Source organism: Protopterus annectens, chromosome 2.part0, assembly GCF_019279795.1.
Source record: "Protopterus annectens isolate FY-2018-M chromosome 2.part0, PAN1.0, whole genome shotgun sequence".
In the NCBI taxonomy this organism is placed as follows: Eukaryota; Metazoa; Chordata; order Ceratodontiformes; family Protopteridae; genus Protopterus; species Protopterus annectens.
Window position 1 is genome coordinate 1,580,098,740 of NC_056728.1, and position 19,835 is coordinate 1,580,118,574.

Here is a 19,835-nt window from a genome sequence, read left to right on the forward strand (position 1 = left end):
GAAAAATGCTATGACTTGCATCATATTGGCATGTTGGGTGTTAGACATTGGTAGGATTGAGTAGTGCCATGTGGGAACTGAGCCTGGAGAAAAAAAGGATAAAATGTTAAACTTTGCTCACTATGATTTCCACAGAAGAACTTAGTTATTAACATAGTAATTAGAGATATATTAATTTAAGACTGAATGTAAAAATACTTAAGAGATGCCTGTATGTCGGTGACTTTTCTTAGTCACAGGACTGCATTTCTATATTATTTCTATAATATGTGTTTGTAAATACATCTCAAATGTATGCATTAGTGTGACCTGATTTAGACATGATAGGTTAAGTTACATACATACTTTATAACACATACTGTTATAAACATACAATTATGATATGTGAGAACTCGATTCTTCTTCTTCTTTCGGCTTTTCCCAGTTAGGAATCACCACAGTGGATCACCTGTCTGCTCATGATTGACAGTGGAGTTTTACGATGCTGAGTTACTAGCCCCACGCCCAGCCTTCCAAGGAAGGCACACACATGCACATACTCACGCCTAGGGCCAATTTAGAGTATTCAATCCACCTACAGCGTGTCTTTTAGAAGAAAAATATTGCACATGTCATACCTATTTGTGTGCATTCTACAGTAAATATCATCACTGTCATGTTTGACATGATTTATACACATTATATTGGGCTTCTATAGCATGCAGTAATGATGCATCTGTTGCAGTAAACAAAGTTATAATACTCATGTGCATTTACTATGACATTCCTAATGAAAAAGTTGTGACAAATGGCATTCTGACCCCCTCTGTAAAAGTATTCACCAACTGGATTTAAACCCGGCATCAGCTGTCTTTGCTGTTTAAGATGAATGCACTTATACCTTGTGCCACAAGGAAAGCTACCTGATAGGTAGAATTTATTCACTGAATACTATCCAAACTGCTGAGAGCCATGTATAGCTGCCAGGATTGTTTTGACTACAGAAGACAGCTAAATTAAATTTGTCACTTTTTTCTTAGGCAGTGAACCAGGTTTGTCCACTCCTGAGTGGAGTGAAAATGTGAAAGTCATTATTAATAAAAATGACAGAGAAAAAAACTGACAGGAAAAATGAATTCAGTCCATGGGTATACCTGTAGTGATCAGAAGTGCATTATAGTGACACATTCACCCTCACATCTTCTTGTCACATCAGAAATGTAATTTCAGGCACCCATTATCAGATGTGTAGTTAATGCCAAATAATGTGAAAATAAACAACAGTTCACATGTTGTTAGCAATACTGAGAATAATTATTTTAAACAACAACACTATGATATAATAAAATTTGTATTCTGACCCCCTCTTAAAATTATCCATGCAGCAGCAGCCCTTTTTCTTTAAAATCACTGCACTTACACCTTGGGCCACAGAGGAAGCTACCTGCCCATTGCATTTTCTTCATTGAGTACTATCCAGGGTGCTAATGGCTGCACACTGCTGCCAGGCTTGTTTGCACTACAGAAGGCAGCCTACATGAAAATGTTAACTTTTTTCCTTAGGCAGTGACTTTTACTTCACTGCTAGGGACTCCTGCTAGTCCAGAGTGTATTATGCCAAACAGCACACAAATGATAAATAGAAAAGAAGAAAAAAGGCTACTGAAATGTAGGAAACATCATAAAACAAGTACTTAAAATGTACAGTTCTGATATTTCCACAACTTTATTGTCTTTTAACATGAATATATGTTCTGTAATTATTGTTAAGTTCACACAAATGCAACAATCTCTGGGTTAGAACCCCTGGACACCCAGTTTTACAAGACACACTTCAAATTCTTGTCAGCATGTGCCAAATGCACATAGCTGACTGTGAATATAGAAATGATGTTACATATACTCAGTATGTGACATAGTATCAATTGACATTACCAGGTGCTATTGAAATAATTTCTGACCTTTTCCTGTGTAATATGCAGTTAGTTGTCTGAGTGATTGTGATACCAGCAACAGGGAAGATACATTTTTCCTCATACAATATTAAATGAAAAAATGGAATATTGCACCTCTATTCTTCTCTTTATTTTGTGAACATCATTACCATATCTATTGCTTCTCTAACCAGACTGCTACGTGCTTTCTTTGCAGTTGATATATGTTTGACTGATTAATCTACGTCCTTAGAACTGCAGACTCAGTTGTACTTAGAGACAGAAACTGTTGTCATAGAAAATTCATTTAAATGTTAGGAATGTTGCTGTCCTAAGTCAGTCAATGGTAGTCACAAAGTTTCTTGTAAGTTATTTCTCCCTGCCACACCCTTGTTAAGTGTACATCAAAGAATGGCTGTAAAAAAACTGATTTATACCACAGGCATGCTAATCATTCACACTTACAAGCACTTAGCAGGTGCCACTTCTCAGTTCTGTGTTCATGCAATTGTGTAGGTCCTTACACCATCTTTACATTCCCTGCACTTTGTGCCGATTATGGAATTCATGAATGTTAATGAATTGACACCTAATTTGCATATTTATAGTGCTGGGAATGCTAATACTTTAGTAACTGCACTACATCAAGGTAATTGTATAGGTAAGAAACTTGTATTATAGTAGGTAAGTCTGTTTGGGTCCAGATACCTCAATACTGTTACTTCTTGCTGTTTGCTATCAAAAGTTGTTGCTACTTTCACAACTGACTTACTGCAGAGGCAGGTTACTGTTATGAACCAATTGATTCTATACAAGCATTGCTTTATTGTCTGCATTATTGTCAGTAATGGTTGGCATGGACATGTATACAACAGTTATTTATTGACCATGGAGTATTAGTTTACATAATGATAACAGTTTAATGGAAATTTCAATCTTGAACACTGACCACTTTGTTCAGAAGATTGTTGTATTAATTATTATCATGCTGATGGGTTACTGCATTAGTAGAAATGACAATTTTGTTAATGACAATTTTGTTAAGGCTCTGATATCTACCTGGCTGCTGTCCATGGAAGTGGATATCACACCAAAACTGTTAACCATTTTTCCTTGACAGGTATATATTATTTTTGTAAATGCTGCAATGTTCTATAGAGTGACAGAAATGTTTTCTTTGCTAAGATTTTATTATCAAGTTCTTTCTTTGTTTTTCATGGGGGTGAGAAAATCTACATTAAGCTGTGTGTATGAATCCTTTTTTCATGTAGTGTGTGTATTATGGATGGATGCATTCAGATATATTGTTTTGGGTTTAATGATCTTTTGTTTTACTTACAGATTTTTTCTTTGCTATTATGCTTCTCCTCATCAAGGAATACTATACTCAAGACATCTGCTCCCTGTAACCTGCCATATACTAACACTGAAAATTACATGATCATTCAGGCCCTTCATTGCCATGGGTCATTCCTATCAAAAAGAGGCAGTGGTGACAAGTCCACCCATGACAGTATCTGGGAGCAGGTGGTGAATAATGTTAATGCAGTAGAAGGCCATGGACATATGTATTCCATAATAAGACATATGATCAGTGATATGATTATGGTAGACAGATGTCGAGCAGTTGCAATTGCCCATAAACATATGTCTACTGGGAGGAGGTCCTACTACAGAGTCACTACTGACTGAATAGAGGAGTTTGTGTCCACTGTCAGAGATCCAGACAGCTCAGCACAGGATTCATGTGACATGAAAGACAAACCAAGTGTGTGCTTACTGCAGAACTTCTAGGTATGCTATTTAAAGAAATAATTGTCATTGTAGACATACATGCACACACACACACACACACACACACACACACATATATATATATATATATATATATATATATATATATATATATATATGCATATATGTGTGTGCGTGCCTGTACCTCATATGTATACACACACACACACACACACACACACATATATATATATATATATATATATATATATATATATATAAAGAGAGAGAGAGACAGAGAGAGAGACACTGACGTGAGTGGAATAGAAAAGACACAGACAGAATGGGAGAAGGAGGGGAATAAGGGTCTAGTCCAGTGAACAGTTAAGATTTCTATGAGATGTGTTTTATTCTGCAGCTGTAGAGGCAATTGTCTTCTGTTTCTTCTGTCATTTACTTTGTGATGCTTATCACTTCTGTCTTTTTTATATGTAGGAACCTTTGTCTCCACCATTGCATGACCACCTGCACATGGCAAGTGTACCCTCTGTATTCTTATTAATGTCCAAGAGGCAGATGTATGTGTAACTGAAATATATTTTATTTCATTACATTAGCATCTTTTAACTTGTAATATACATTTCACATAGTATAGGTTTGATTGCTGTTTATTATATTTTTTCTTTTTTTTTTTGCTTGTTATCGTAAGTGATCCTGCCAGTGACACTGTGGAACTCCTACCAACTGATGTCAGATTATCTTGGGACTGGCATGCAAATTGGATACTTAAGGAACATATTTTTGCTTCCCTTACACACATTCACTTCTATGGTGTCATCCTTGTCCTCCTTAACCCCAAGACCTACCCTGTGCAAATAATGAAAACTGTGCCCTACTCTTTGCACATGTCTTTGTGACTTAGGATTACATATATGTCTGATGCACACAGTGGATAGCTAATGCTTACTTACTCAAAACCTTCTTTTACTGCAAATGTATTGCAGAATAAATGATTTTTATCATAGTTCATAATCAGTTGTGCATAATTGTTTATGTAATTGTTGACCCTCATTGTATTTTTGTTACTGTTGTTATTCATGCAGTTAAAGTAGATATTTAAGTCTTGCTTACTGTTATACTTGTGCAAATGATGCTAACATTGACCTGCTCAGTTGTCAGTGCCCAAATGAAAGGCTTGATGGAGATTTAATGGTCAAAATCCATAACTGTGTACTACAAATAGCAATCATAAAGTATTACTGACATTACTGTGCAGCTGGACATATATCACCTTAAGGACATATTAGAATTTGCATAACACAGTAATTTATATCACTGCATTGTTTTTTTTTTCTATACAGGTTTCAGACTTTCCTTGGTAATAATGCAGATGTGAAACGTCTCCTTTTTTTTGGGGGGGGGGGGGGCTTGCCTGTGTCTGATGCTAACAAAATACAACTATTGCATGGTTAAGTAAAGGCTGTGCAATTTGTCAAGCTCATTTTCAATATTTGTATGAGCTAAGGTTGTTATTCTTTCTTATAGGTAGTTAGTGTGTGTGCTGTCCTTTGTGTCTTAGCTAGAGTCATCAACACAAGAACTGAAGATGGTGAGTAAAAGGAAAACTGCTCTTACAACTGGTAAAACCTCACGATAGTTTATTGAACAATTCCACACGACTGGTTAAGCGCTTTCGACTGGTGATCAGTCTTCATCAGAACAAACAACACATATCATCCCAAAGTATTTATACACATCCTAAATCACCTTAATTGATGTTTAACTAATTAAAATCCCGCCAAAAAGTTTAAAGCCATATTACACATTTACTATAATACACTGTAAGTAAACCAACCTTAAATCAAGATGTGACTTTCAAATACACATGTAATATAATAATATATACAATAGTAATATATGCAGTAATATATACGTGGGTAAAACCTCTTGGTGTAACTGTAAATATCCGTATAACTATCTAATAAAAATCTAATAAAAATAATAATAATAATATATATAAATATATGCACTTCACTTGTGTGATAAAGTTAAAAATCCCAGTAACAAACCTAAGAGTTGAAATTTACTCTAAAGCTAAAAAGGTTTTATACTTATAAAATCATTGAGACCAGGTGGTCTCGTGGAATCCGTTAGGATTTGCCATTTACTTCATAGCGGCTAATTTCATTTTCCAGTCACCCCAAATGGGCTTAACATCTATCTGTTCTACAATGGAAAACAAAAACCATGTTCCTCACCTTTATCCAAGATGTGTCTGTACAATGCATTTTGGTATCTTGTTTGGCTATTTTCTACGCATGTTCGTAAATGCGTCTGTTCAGCTGTCTCTCTGTCTTGCCTATGTAATGGGTGTTGCATAGTTTACAGACTGCCAGATAGACCACATGTTTTGTTCTACAGTTACCACATTTGCTTTTTATAGTAGTATGACACAGATCATTAAGTTGAATAGTCATGTTAGAATTAATGTATTTACACTGTTTGCAGTTCCCGCATTTAACTGTACCCTTATGTGATCCATGCTTTGATCTTTCTGCCTTATTATCGGCTTTTTCTAATAGCCTTTTTATATTTGGGGCAGTTTTATATACACATCTTGGTTTACTACCCAATAGCTCTTCCTTGTCCAATACTCTAAGTGTTGACCAATGCCTTTTCAATATTTCCTTTATAATATGTGTGGTCGGGTGTACATAAGGACACAAACTCTTCCTGATGTTTCACTACAAATTCCTACTTTTTTGTCCATCTGATACGCACCTAATAGGGGTGGATATTTATTACCCCATTCATTGTACACATAACTGATGACCTCCAAGACCATCTTTTCAGGGTAAGCTCTACTCAAAACATTTCTTTGATGGTATTAAGCTCCTTTTCCAAGATTATTTTGTTAGAAGACATTCTTGCTCTGTTACACATTGGCCTTTTATGACATTCTGAAATACATGGGGGGGATGGTTACTACTATAATGGACGTAATCATTGGAAAAAGTGGGTTTCCTATGCACCCTAGAGATGAACCCTTGATTGTTATGACTCAATGCTACATCCAAAAGTGATATTTCATGGTAACTGTATTCATAAGTGAATTTCAAGAATTCGACTGTCTTGTTTAGGTACTCCATAAATTCTAGTAACCTATCCTCAGAGGCCTTCCATAGAATAAAAATGTCATCCAAATATCTAATGTATGTTATGATATCTTTGTAGAAAGGGCTGTTGAACACATACACGATTCCCATTCGGCCATGACCAAATTCGCAAAGATGGGAGCACATGATGCTCCCATCGCCACTCCCTTTGTCTGCCTGAAAAATTCACCTTGAAAGGAGATATAGTTGTGATCTAACACCAGTGACATCATGTCACAAATGATGCTGATTTTCTCCCAGGAAAATCGGTGTATCTAGTCAGACTCTTTTCAAAAAATTCCAGTCCTTCAGTCTTAGGGATACTGGAAAAGAGGTCAACTACATCCACTGTAAGATAGATCAAATTAGTTTCCCACAAGTCTTTGGTGATGGTACCCAAGAACCTCCACGAGTCTTTGATAATGTGGGGGATGTTGTCGTAAACCTTCTTTACCCAATTGTCTATAAGTTTCCCTAATCTGTAGGTTTTGATCTGGAACCAGATACAATCGGTCGAAAGGGTGGTTGGTCAATGGATTTATGTAACTTGAATACCAACCATTTTGGCTAGAACTGGATGATCCTCTTTCACAAAAATATCGTGTCATTTGATATCCTGTTGTCAATGAGAAATTCTTCTATTATAAGATCTATCGTTGATGGCCTATATTGACCTGATTCAATGAAATATGTTCATAGTTTCCTGAATGATGAAGAATACTGAGTATTTCCTGGTTATAATCTTCTGAAGAGAAGATAACTGCCCCGCCTCCTTTGTCGGGTTTCATGATCCTGATGTTTCTATTGTTCATGAATTCCGACAAACAATTCCTTTCTTTACTTGTTAAGTTGTCTGGATGTTTGTGGACCTGTTTTTTCATGTTGTGATATGTCCAGTATATGTGACTGCAAACCAATTGTTCATAATTGTGCACATGTGGATTGAATGCTGGTATGTACGTACTCTTTTTCTTGCACACTGATACAGCTGTATCCCTGACTGCTAAATTAGATTCCATCTTATTATCAAATGTTAAAGCCAGATTGAGTCTCCTGGTGTATTTTTTCACTTCCTTAATACAATCGATTAAGTTCCATCCACACATGGGAATAAACTTCATCCCTTTGCTTAGCATTTGGGCACTTATATTGTCTACCTCTACAGAGGTATAATTGTACACCTTGAATCCATCGTGTACAACGATACTAGGCTTTTTGTCATTGTCTGCAGCTTGACTACAAATACTGCTTGTGTCCCCAGGTCACTAGGGTAATCAATTGTCTCGTTGAGGATATCGTCCTGTGTGACATGAGTGTGTGTATGTGTATACTTGTCGTCCCTATCTATTTCTTGTGCCATTGGTTGGGAACCCTCCAAGCTGGGTAGAATCTCCCCCCCTGAAAATTTTCTTCTTTATGTGATTTCCTAAATTCACTTCTTCTTGTAGGTTGTTTATTGTGTGAATCTATGTCCTTATGGTTGGGCCATATATGCAGCTCTATCATTTTGTGGGCCTCAATGTCACGTTGAATTTTCTTATTTTTCCTGTCCACTATATTGTGAGCATTATTGTCAGCAAGGGAAAACTGTTTCATGTACAAATCATTTAAACCATCAAAAATCCTTGTGTTGTAAAATATTACCATTCATTTGTTCTAAATCATCAGCTAATATATTTTGTTTTTCCTCTAAGTGCTTTATCAATAATTTCATGTACTCATATCCAAATCCTTCAAATAATTGGTTAAACTCTTTTTCAACCACAGATGTTAATTTTATCCCTAAAGGTAATTTAAAAAATCTTAAGCCTTTCGGCATAATTTTCAGCATCACACACTTGGATAAATAACTGCAATCTATTTTGGCATTTTTATATGCCAATAGTTTTTTGCCATACTCTATGATATATTCCTTTAATGGGAATGTATTATCTATATCTTGTTTCAAGCCATAACCATGCCTAATGTCCATGTCAAAATAATCATTGTCATCCCTCAAAAAATGTTCAAACAAGGAATCGCCATTGAATACATGTTCTTTTGTCTTCTTTCTGCCACCTATATTATCAGAATTGTGTATGTCATAATGTTGGATATTTTGGCTTTTACGGCCCTTCTCCGAATTATAAAAGACAGTACCTTTGTTATCATGAACCTTCCTACTGTGGCTGCTAATGTCCGAGATGACTTTCGGGCGGGCACCACCATACTGTTTATCCATCTGTTTTTTGCACATGCTGTAGTCGAAAGTGAAGTCATGCTCCATATAGTCATGGCGTTCGCTTAATAAAAAATCCTTGTCGGTATGGGCTAAATCCAAAGCCCTGTTGTTAACTGTTTTACCAAGGATGTGGGGATGTCAGTACACCCGACCGTAGGTTTCCGGAAGTGTTACAAGACACGGACGGTGTCTTTGACAACATATCTGCTACAAATGTCAATGTGGACTCACCCGAACATGGTAAAACAGTTAACAACAGGGCTTTGGATTTAGCCCATACCGACGAGGATTTTTATTGCTTAACGCCATGACTATATGGAGCATGACTTCACTTCACTACAGCATGTGCAAAAACGGATGGATAAACAGTATGGTGGTGCCGCCGAAAGTCATCTCGGACATTAGCAGCCACAGTAGGAAGGTTCATGATAACAAAGGTACTGTCTTTTATAATTGGAGAAGGGCAAAAGCCAAAATATCCAACATTATGACATACACAATTCTGATAATATAGGTGGCAGAAAGAAGACAAAAGAACATGTATTCAATGGCGATTCCTTGTTTGAACATTTTGAGGGATGACAATGATTATTTTGACATGGACATTAGGCATGGTTATGGCTTGAAACAAGATATAGATAATACATTCCCATTAAAGGAATATATCATAGAGTATGGCAAAACTATTGGCATATAAAATGCCAAAATAGATTGCAGTTATTTATCCAAGTGTGTGATGCTGAAAATTGTGCCGAAGGCTTAAGATTTTTAAATTACCTTTAGGGATAAAATTAACATCTGTGGTTGAAAAGAGTTTAACCAATTATTTGAAGGATTTGGATATGAGTACATGAAATTATTGATAAAGCACTTAGAGGAAAAACAAAATATATTAGCTGATGATTTAGAACAAATGAATGGTAATATTTTACAACACAAGGATTTTGATGGTTTAAATGATTTGTACATGAAACAGTTTTCCCTTGCTGACAATAATGCTCACAATATAGTGGACAGGAAAAATAAGAAAATTCAACGTGACATTGAGGCCCACAAAAATGATAGAGCGTACATATGGCCCAACCATAAGGACATAGATTCACACAATAAACAACCTACAAGAAGAAGTGAATTTAGGAAATCACATAAAGAAGAAAATTTTCAGGGGGGGAGATTCTACCCAGCTTGGAGGGTTCCCAACCAATGGCACAAGAAATAGATAGGGACGACAAGTATACACATACACACACTCATGTCACACAGGACGATATCCCCTCAACGAGACAATTGGATTACCCTAGTGACCTGGGGACACAAGCGAGTATTTGTAGTGAAGCTGCAGACAATGACAAAAAGCCTAGTATCGTTGTACACGATGGATTCAAGGTGTACAATTATACCTCTGTAGAGGTAGACAATATAAGTGCCCAAATGCTAAGCAAAGGGATGAAGTTTATTCCCATGTGTGGATGGAACTTAATCGATTGTATTAAGGAAGTGAAAAAATACACCAGGAGACTCAATCTGGCTTTAACATTTGATAATAAGATGGAATCTAATTTAGCAGTCAGGATACAGCTGTATCAGTGTGCAAGAAAAAGAGTACATACCAGCATTCAATCCACATGTGCACAATTATGAACAATTGGTTTGCAGTCACATATACTGGACATATCACAACATGAAAAAACAGGTCCACAAACATCCAGACAACTTAACAAGTAAAGAAAGGAATTGTTTGTCGAATTCATGAACAATAGAAACATCAGGATCATGAAACCCGACAAAGGAGGCGGGGCAGTTATCTTCTCTTCAGAAGATTATAACCAGGAAATACTCAGTATTCTTCATCATTCAGGAAACTATGAACATATTTCATTGAATCAGGTCAATATAGGCCATCAACGTATAGATCTTATAATAGAAGAATTTCTCATTGACAACAGGATATCAAATGACACGTATATTTTTGTGAAAGAGGATCATCCAGTTCTAGCCAAAATGGTTGGTATTCGGTTACATAAATCCATTGACCAACCACCCTTTCGACCGATTGTATCTGGTTCCAGATCAAAACCTACAGATTAGGGAAACTTATAGACAATTGGGTAAAGAAGGTTTACGACAACATCCCCACATTATCAAAGACTCGTGGAGGTTCTTGGGTACCATCACCAAAGACTTGTGGGAAACTAATTTGATCTATCTTACAGTGGATGTAGTAGACCTCTTTCCAGTATCCCTAAGACTGAAGGACTGGAATTTTTGAAAAGAGTCTGACTAGATACACCGATTTTTCCTGGGAGAAAATCAGCATCATTTGTGACATGATGTCACTGGTGTTAGATCACAACTATATCTCCTTTCAAGGTGAATTTTTCAGGCAGACAAAGGGAGTGGCGATGGGAGCATCATGTGCTCCCATCTTTGCGAATTTGGTCATGGCCGAATGGGAATCGGTGTATGTGTTCAACAGCCCTTTCTACAAAGATATCATAACATACATTAGATATTTGGATGACATTTTTATTCTATGGAAGGCCTCTGAGGATAGGTTACTAGAATTTATGGAGTACCTAAACAAGACAGTCGAATTCTTGAAATTCACTTATGAATACAGTTACCATGAAATATCATTTTTGGATGTAGCATTGAGTCATAACAATCAAGGGTTCATCTCTAGGGTGCATAAGAAACCCACTTTTTCCAATGATTACGTCCATTATTGTAGTAACCATCCCCCCCATGTATTTCAGAATGTCATAAAAGGCCAATGTGTACACGTAGCAAGAATGTCTTCTAACAAAATAATCTTGGAAAAGGAGCTTAATACCATCAAAGAAATGTTTTTGAGTAGAGCTTACCCTGAAAAGATGGTCTTGGAGGTCATCAGTTATGTGTACAATGAATGGGGTAATAAATATCCACCCCTATTAGGTGCGTATCAGATGGACAAAAAAGTAGGAATTTGTAGTGAAACATCAGGAAGAGTTTGTGTCCTTATGTACACCCCGACCACACATATTATAAAGGAAATATTGGAAAGGCATTGGTCAACACTTAGAGTATTGGACAAGGAAGAGCTATTGGGTAGTAAACCAAGATGTGTATATAAAACTGCCCCAAATATAAAAAGGCTATTAGAAAAAGCCGATAATAAGGCAGAAAGATCAAAGCATGGATCACATAAGGGTACAGTTAAATGCGGGAACTGCAAACAGTGTAAATACATTAATTCTAACATGACTATTCAACTTAATGATTTGTGTCATACTACTATAAAAAGCAAATGTGGTAACTGTAGAACAAAACATGTGGTATATCTGGCAGTCTGTAAACTATGCAACGCCCATTACATAGGCAAGACAGAGAGACAGCTGAACAGACGCATTTACGAACATGCGTACAAAATAGGGAAACAAGATACCAAAAATGCATTGTACAGACACATCTTGGATAAAGGTGAGGAACATGGTTTTTTGTTTTCCATTGTAGAACAGATAGATGTTCGCCCATTTGGGGGTGACTGGAAAATGAAATTAGCCGCTTGCGAAAGTAAATGGCAAATCCTAACGGATTCCACGAGACCACCTGGTCTCAATGATTTTATAAGTATAAAACCTTTTTTAGCTTTAGAGTAAATTTCAACTCTTAGGTTTGTTACTGGGATTTTTAACTTTATCACACAAGTGAAGTGCATATATTTATATATATTATTATTATTTTTTATTAGATTTTTTATTAGATAGTTATACGGATATTTACAGTTACACCAAGAGGTTTTACCCACGCTATATATTACTGCATATATTACTATTGTATATATTATTATATTACATGTGTATTTGAAAGTCACATCTTGATTTAAGGTTGGTTTACTTACAGTGTATTATAGTAAATGTGTAATATGGCTTTAAGCTTTTTGGCGGGATTTTAATTAGTTAAACATCAATTAAGGTGATTTAGGATGTGTATAAATACTTTGGGATGATATGTGTTGTTTGTTCTGATGAAGACTGATCACCAGTCGAAAGCGCTTAACCAGTCGTGTGGAATTGTTCAATAAACTATCGTGAGGTTTTACCAGTTGTAAGAGCAGTTTTCCTTTTACTCACCATCTTCAGTTCTTGTGTTGTTAGCTAGAGTCATGGCATATTGTGCACAACTGCATCTGCTGCAGCATCTGTTGCTGGAAGTTCTGCCTCAGACTCCTCATCTATATCTCCTGTATCTGCTGACCCTGCCTGTGGTTTTGGGATCTAGGATCCTGTCCTTGTTGAAGCTGTCTCCAGAGAATGATATTGTGTAACATGGAACAGACTGAAAGTATTTCAGCAGAAGTGTCTGGATCATACTGCAAGGCACATCCTGATGTATCTAGACACCAGAACCTTTATTTGAGCAAGCCAAATACATATTCTGTGATATTCCTAGTTTGATCATTGGACATTGTTGTAACAGTTGGATTGTGTGGGTTTCTCATGGGTGTCATGAGCCAAGGCTCCAGTGCATAACCTGCATTCCTGTCTAGATGCCCTTGGGGAAAGTTACTCCCACCAAACTTTGTGTACAATTCACAGGTGTGCCATATGTTTGAGTCATGAAACCTGTCTTTGGGGCATTACAGACAACCTATCAGTTTATAGAGTGGTATCTTCTGTTGAGGTACCTCCTTCTCTTTCACTAGGTGGGGCTTTTATTTCTATGTGTGTGTAATTTATGGCTCTCAACTCTTCAGGGAAGTGTGTTATTCAATAAAATGTATGCATGGTTCTTGCTCTCTCCTGTAGAGTGAGTGAGAAACAGATTTGTTCCCTTGCATGTTGTAACATTGCATTTAGAAACTGATGCAATATTCTGGAAGCTGAGGCCTATGACATCCCTAACATATCCACTATGGGTGTCTGCCAAGTATCTGTAGCTAGTATATGGAATGCTACACATACCTTTGTTTTCTCCTGGATGGGTTTTCCATGATTTCCCTGGGGCATCAGGCGAGTCCAGTAGAAGTTGTATATTTCCTCTAGTGTTTCTCTGTCTACCCAGTATTGCTCTACAATTCATGTGTTGTGTAGTCCATGACTAGTCATACAGGGTCTAAACACCCTTCTTCTTGGCCAGGGTCTGGCAGCAGCATCTTGAATTAATGCCTGTTGCACATACAGATGAATAATGGCAGCCGCAACTGCTAACATGCCTTTTTTCACATGTGATTATGACTGTAATATAAAGAGTTTGGGATTTCAAGGCAAATGACTACACTGAGTGTACATAATTGCTTTATAGGTTTGTGAATATCTCTGCCTTGTTAGATTGGTTAATTAACATGTAAGTTGGCTACTTATGCTGTCATTAGTATATTCTGCAGTTTACCTTTTTGAGGTTGTCCACTAGGTGTAGAGCTGTATAATGACTATCAAATAATAGGCTGTTCTGTACATGGTGCTCTGCACTGCATACACTATAGCTGCACTTAATGTACCCATTAATGAATACAGCCGAACATCTCTCAAACCACACAATAAATATATAGAAGTAGCATACATCACTTCACCATCAACCCACTCACAAAGATAGCAATACATTCCCCTGACTACAAAATCTTTATATTATTCTCTGATGTAATCATTAACTAGACAGGTCACACAAAAGTGTTTCAATTGCACCACTTAACTATTCTGAACTAACTCACAACCTAAACATAAATATGTCCAAATACAAATACAGACAACAAATTGTTCTTGACATTATAATAAACCAACATTCCTCATAACTGCATGTACACAATTTACTTATCAGTGATTAAAGCTAAATTATTCCAACTTTGATACTTAGTAACACTTGCCCCAGTAGTAAGGAATACAAATTTCATAATCAGCTAGTCCTCATTAAACGTAGCTACCTACTGGACCACTTAGGAGAGAAGGGTGCACTAGATGTCTTTTCTAATGAGCTCTCTCTAGTCATATACAGTAGATTAAAAAGAGAAAGCTACCTGTGTCTAAGAACTGACATCAAAGTATTGTTCAAAGCAAGACACAACTGACAATGAAGATGGAAATAATTTAATCTTTTCTCCAATTTCTTGTTCTCAGCTGCTTTCATGCACTGTAGTTTTAGGTATAAAAGCAGTGGGATTGTCATTCTGCCTAGAAAAGCATGTAGGCCTACATGTTCGGCTGTAGTCTCTAACCCCAGATTGACTTTAACAACAAAGAAATGGCCAATAGTACTTTTCTATAACTTAATTATAATTGAACAGTCATTGTACTACTTTCCATTGAGACTCATTCAGCTATTCATGAAAATAATTAATTCCCAAGCTGGAATATGGCATTGCACTTCCAGAAATATTGTGTGTATATAACACACAGCTTATTGCAGGCTATGAATTCTTACTTACTAGCTGCAGAAATCACAACTCTCCCAAACTGCAAATTAACTGTATGTCATTTTTATGAATATTGTTAATTCTATCAGACATTATCTTCAACTTCGTGAAAGACTTAAAGTTACCATACTTCCTACCATGATAATAAAAATAAGGCCAATAACCTTAAACAGAACATTTTCCTCTAGTTATCTACTAGACGGCCTTCTCTAAAACTTCTCCTGCTACCTCAAACTCAGATCCTGCCAACATAATATTTCTTCAGTCTCATTACTCAGATTAACTCTGTGTGATCAACTAATAATGGCCAAATTCATAAAACGTCCCAAATTTGATATCGCTCAGACTTACAGCTCACACAGTCCTCAAGGTCATGTGTGGATTCAGCAATATGTCATTTCATTAAAGCAGATGCCAACTATTGCTCAAAACATGTATCTGTGTGTAACATAACTATTTCATCTGTAATAAAGTCAGTACTTCACAGCACATCACTGTCTGATAATCTGTTTTATTCCTTTTGAAGAGGATGTTATTGGTAAGAGCTATGCCTTACAGCTTCAGGATCTAGAGTTCAGTTCCAGCCTATGATCACGGTCTGTGAGAACTTTCACATCTTCTTTTCCATTTTCCTTTCACCTCCCAAAAACATGCTAATTAACTGTCTACACTAAATTGTCCGTATGTGTTGCATTCTTTTCTTTATCTCCATTTATGTGCCCTCCAGTTGACCACCAGCTGCTCTAGGTCTGCTTTCACTGTGCTTTTTTACATGGCTTTTCTTGGTATTACCCCGATACCCTTACTAGGCCTGGCCCCTCACCTTATGTAATTTGGGAAGGGAAATTGACTGGAGTAGAGAAGCCAAAAGTGTCAGCTATACTAGCCTGCATGCCTTAAGTGGATGATGCTACTGAAGTGCTATTTAGCTATGGCCTCCCTCCACTACTAATTTTTTAATAGGAATCTACCCTAGGATTATAGCACTGTAATCATCACTGCTGATGTATCACTTTGCAGGCAGAAACCTCACCCTTCCTCCTTGAGTAGATAAGCTGACAAAAAAGATGGTTCTTCCCATCTCCTGTTGGGTGACTGCTCAATCTGTAATGCCGCAAATTTAACTTGGGTTATATGGGTCACAGTGAAGACACCCTCCATCTATGACATGTAGCTAAGGCATATATGTTGAATATACTCTTGCCTATAAGACTTGAGTTGTGGCCGAAAAGGATTTTAGACTGATCAGATCATTTACATGGTTAACAGACAAGCCAATACATAAATAAGTAAATGTCTAACATTCCGGTTAATTTGACAATGTAATTAGCATGTGACCACTATATTTTTGGAAATGAAATGGTGTTGAGTACTTCTCTAATTCTTTTGATATGTGACTTGCTTAGGGTTCAGATCAAGGCAGAAAAGGGCACTTCACACATTCCAATCATTTAGTTACCTAATTAAAATAATATATGCATACAATAAATATCAAATGAAAAGAAAAAGCATTATTGTGTGTTGTGTGCTTCATATTAAAAGCAAAGAGTAATGCTGTAGTACTGGGGGAAAACCTGAATGTATCGTTCTCCTAAGATAGCAGGCAAAAGTTTGGCATGGAAATCTGCAGTCTATTCCATAGCTGTTTCTTCCATTAAGCAAATGAGCATAAACTCTGAAATATATGACGACAGACAGTAAGTATCACAGCTGCATATTAGTTCAAGGCAGCCTTATAAACTTTTAGCAACAGAATGTCAATTTGTTAATTAATCTTATGATCAGCAACCATTGAAAATGGTTACAAAGAAAACTGGTAGACAGCAGTTAGCTCTGAATGTTGCACTGTTACTAACTTAGCATTTTTACTTGTAATAAAATATGCATTCAGAGTTAGAATACCTCTGAAATGTCCAGATTTGGAAGGACTTCCCCAATTAGTTCTTCATCGTTTGCTCCCTCCTCATAAAATACAAAATTATTTTGAGAAGTTCTAAGTTAACATCACTAGCATTTATGAAGTGTCCCCAGTTTTGTTCTTAATTCTGCAGGTAGAAATTGAAAGTTGGCAATTAACTAATCTATATCCCCACAACAAAATGCACACTGTAAGGGAAACAGGCAAATATAAAAATGCACTGAAATAACACATCAGTATGCTATATTTCTTACCAATTTAGAATAATAGCCCAGGGAGGTAATTTATGTAATACATTTCTTACAAAACCATTTTAATTTTGTTACGGCAAGACATTATATCCATCCATCTCTCCAAGCATCCATCCATCCATTCAATTATTTTCTAAATTGCATACCTCTTAAGGTTCCAAGTCATAGCAAGATTAACAAGGCAGTTGCAACTTTTCCATCTCTATTAGCTGTCCCCAGCTCACCTTGATGTAGCCCAAGCATTCCCAGGCATTTGTGTCTTACAAGATCCACCACCCAGAGAGTCATGCTTAATATGCGTCTTGCAGGAGATATGAGAGTATTGAGATTAACTGAACTAATTCACTGTAACCCAGAGGAACAGTTGCTCTACTTCAAGGTTCAACTAAATTGTTGAGCTCCTCACTCTGTCATGGTTAGTGTGCCCAGCAACTATATCAAATAACCTAAATGAAAATGCCTGTATCCACAAAGTCTTCCTTTCTGTTATTATCCAAATATCAAGACTATAAAGATGGGGGATACAGAATGAGACTTTGCTAATTTTTCTCCAGAAATGTTAAGTATGATGCATGTTGTACTGCCAAATCTTCAAAAGACTGCTACTTAGTCTCCCAGGTGCATTCTACTTTCTTCTGTGAGCTAAGCACCAGGCTACTTGAAGCCCTTCGCTTGGGGCAATTGCTCCTTTCTGCATCCTGAGATCTTGGAAAAATTTACTGCATGTGATTTGGAGATGCCAGTTTTGATCCCGGCTGCTTCACAATCTGCAGCGCATCAGTTTGGCACACACTGGAAATCACAGCCTTGAGAGGTGAGTGAGACAAACCAATTCTCAAGAGAGAAGTTGGACCGCTCATATCCGAAAACTAGATATTCTTTAGATGATGATAACATATCCATGAAAATCAAGAACAAGATTGGAGACAAGAAAAACCTTTGCAGAGTCCTATGCCAACTTTTAATAATATCAAGAGGGAAACAACCCCATTTCCACAAATTCTGGCACTGCAGGACATGCAGCAGAACTCAGGCCTTGTGCTCTTGTAGCATCTCTCACAAGCTATTCTGGGTTAATGTAAACATATGCTTTCTTCAGGATCCACAAACATATGTAAACAGTGCTAGGTAACAGCCACACAGCTGTAATATTTCTCATAGGACAAAAGCAATTGAAACTTTTCCTCACCTAGTCCAGAATTCATAGTGCTCTTTCTGAATCAGAGGTAAAATAATTTCATGATGTCTTTTTTCCATCACCAGATTATTGATTCCCTTAGCTGCTGAGGAGCATATCCCTCTATATTTAGAACATCTCATCTTGTTCCATACTCTGAAGGTGGTGACAAGCAACCCAGTTTATGAGACAAGAAGTGTTGTAATTACCATTCTCTGCAACACTGAAAATGTATATTAAGCATGACACCCCAACAGTATCCATTAGCTTCAGAATTTTGAGCTAGATGTCATCTATTGTCATGACATTTCTATAATGGAACTCTTTAATTGTCAACCTGGCCGGAGCTACAGAAATGGGCCCTTTTCTGCCAGTTGTTTCTGGCACTTTCTCATCACTGGAGGCATGTTTCTGGGTTCACATGTTTCTCAATTGTTCTATCACCATGAAATGCTGTATATAATTAAGATTGGCATTTGTCCACTGAGATAAAAGTAAGGACAGAGTCACCTCAAGTCACTGGATGATTTTTTTAACAATTTCTTCAAGGGCCCCCTACAACTACCCTAGTTTGCCAGTCTGGAGGTAATAACCCTGTTTTCCACAAAACATTGAAAAGATACATTGAACAAAATATCCCAGCAATATCCAACATGTCCAGAAATTCCACTCAGGTTTCCTCAAATCCTACAGCCTTTTCAAACTGAGTTGCAAGAGGAAGGGAAAATGTTTCATTTGGTGTTAGTGAAGTCTTTTGCAAACATGGGCAGACTACTGAAGGGGTCATTGGTTGAAATGTTTCATTTGGTGTTAGGGATGTGCTTGGGATATATGGGCAGATTACTGAAGGGGTCATTGGGAGAAATCTGTAATTTGGAGTGAGTGAAGTGTTTATTCATACATGGGCAGACTACTGAAGGGGTCAAAGGGGAAATATTTAATTTGGCGACAATGACATACTGCTGAAGGGATAGGTGGGAAATGTTTCATTTTGGTGCTTTTACATACTTGAACATACTGCTGAAGGGATCTTTTGGGGAAATGTTTCATTTTGGTACTTGTGCATACCTGGAAA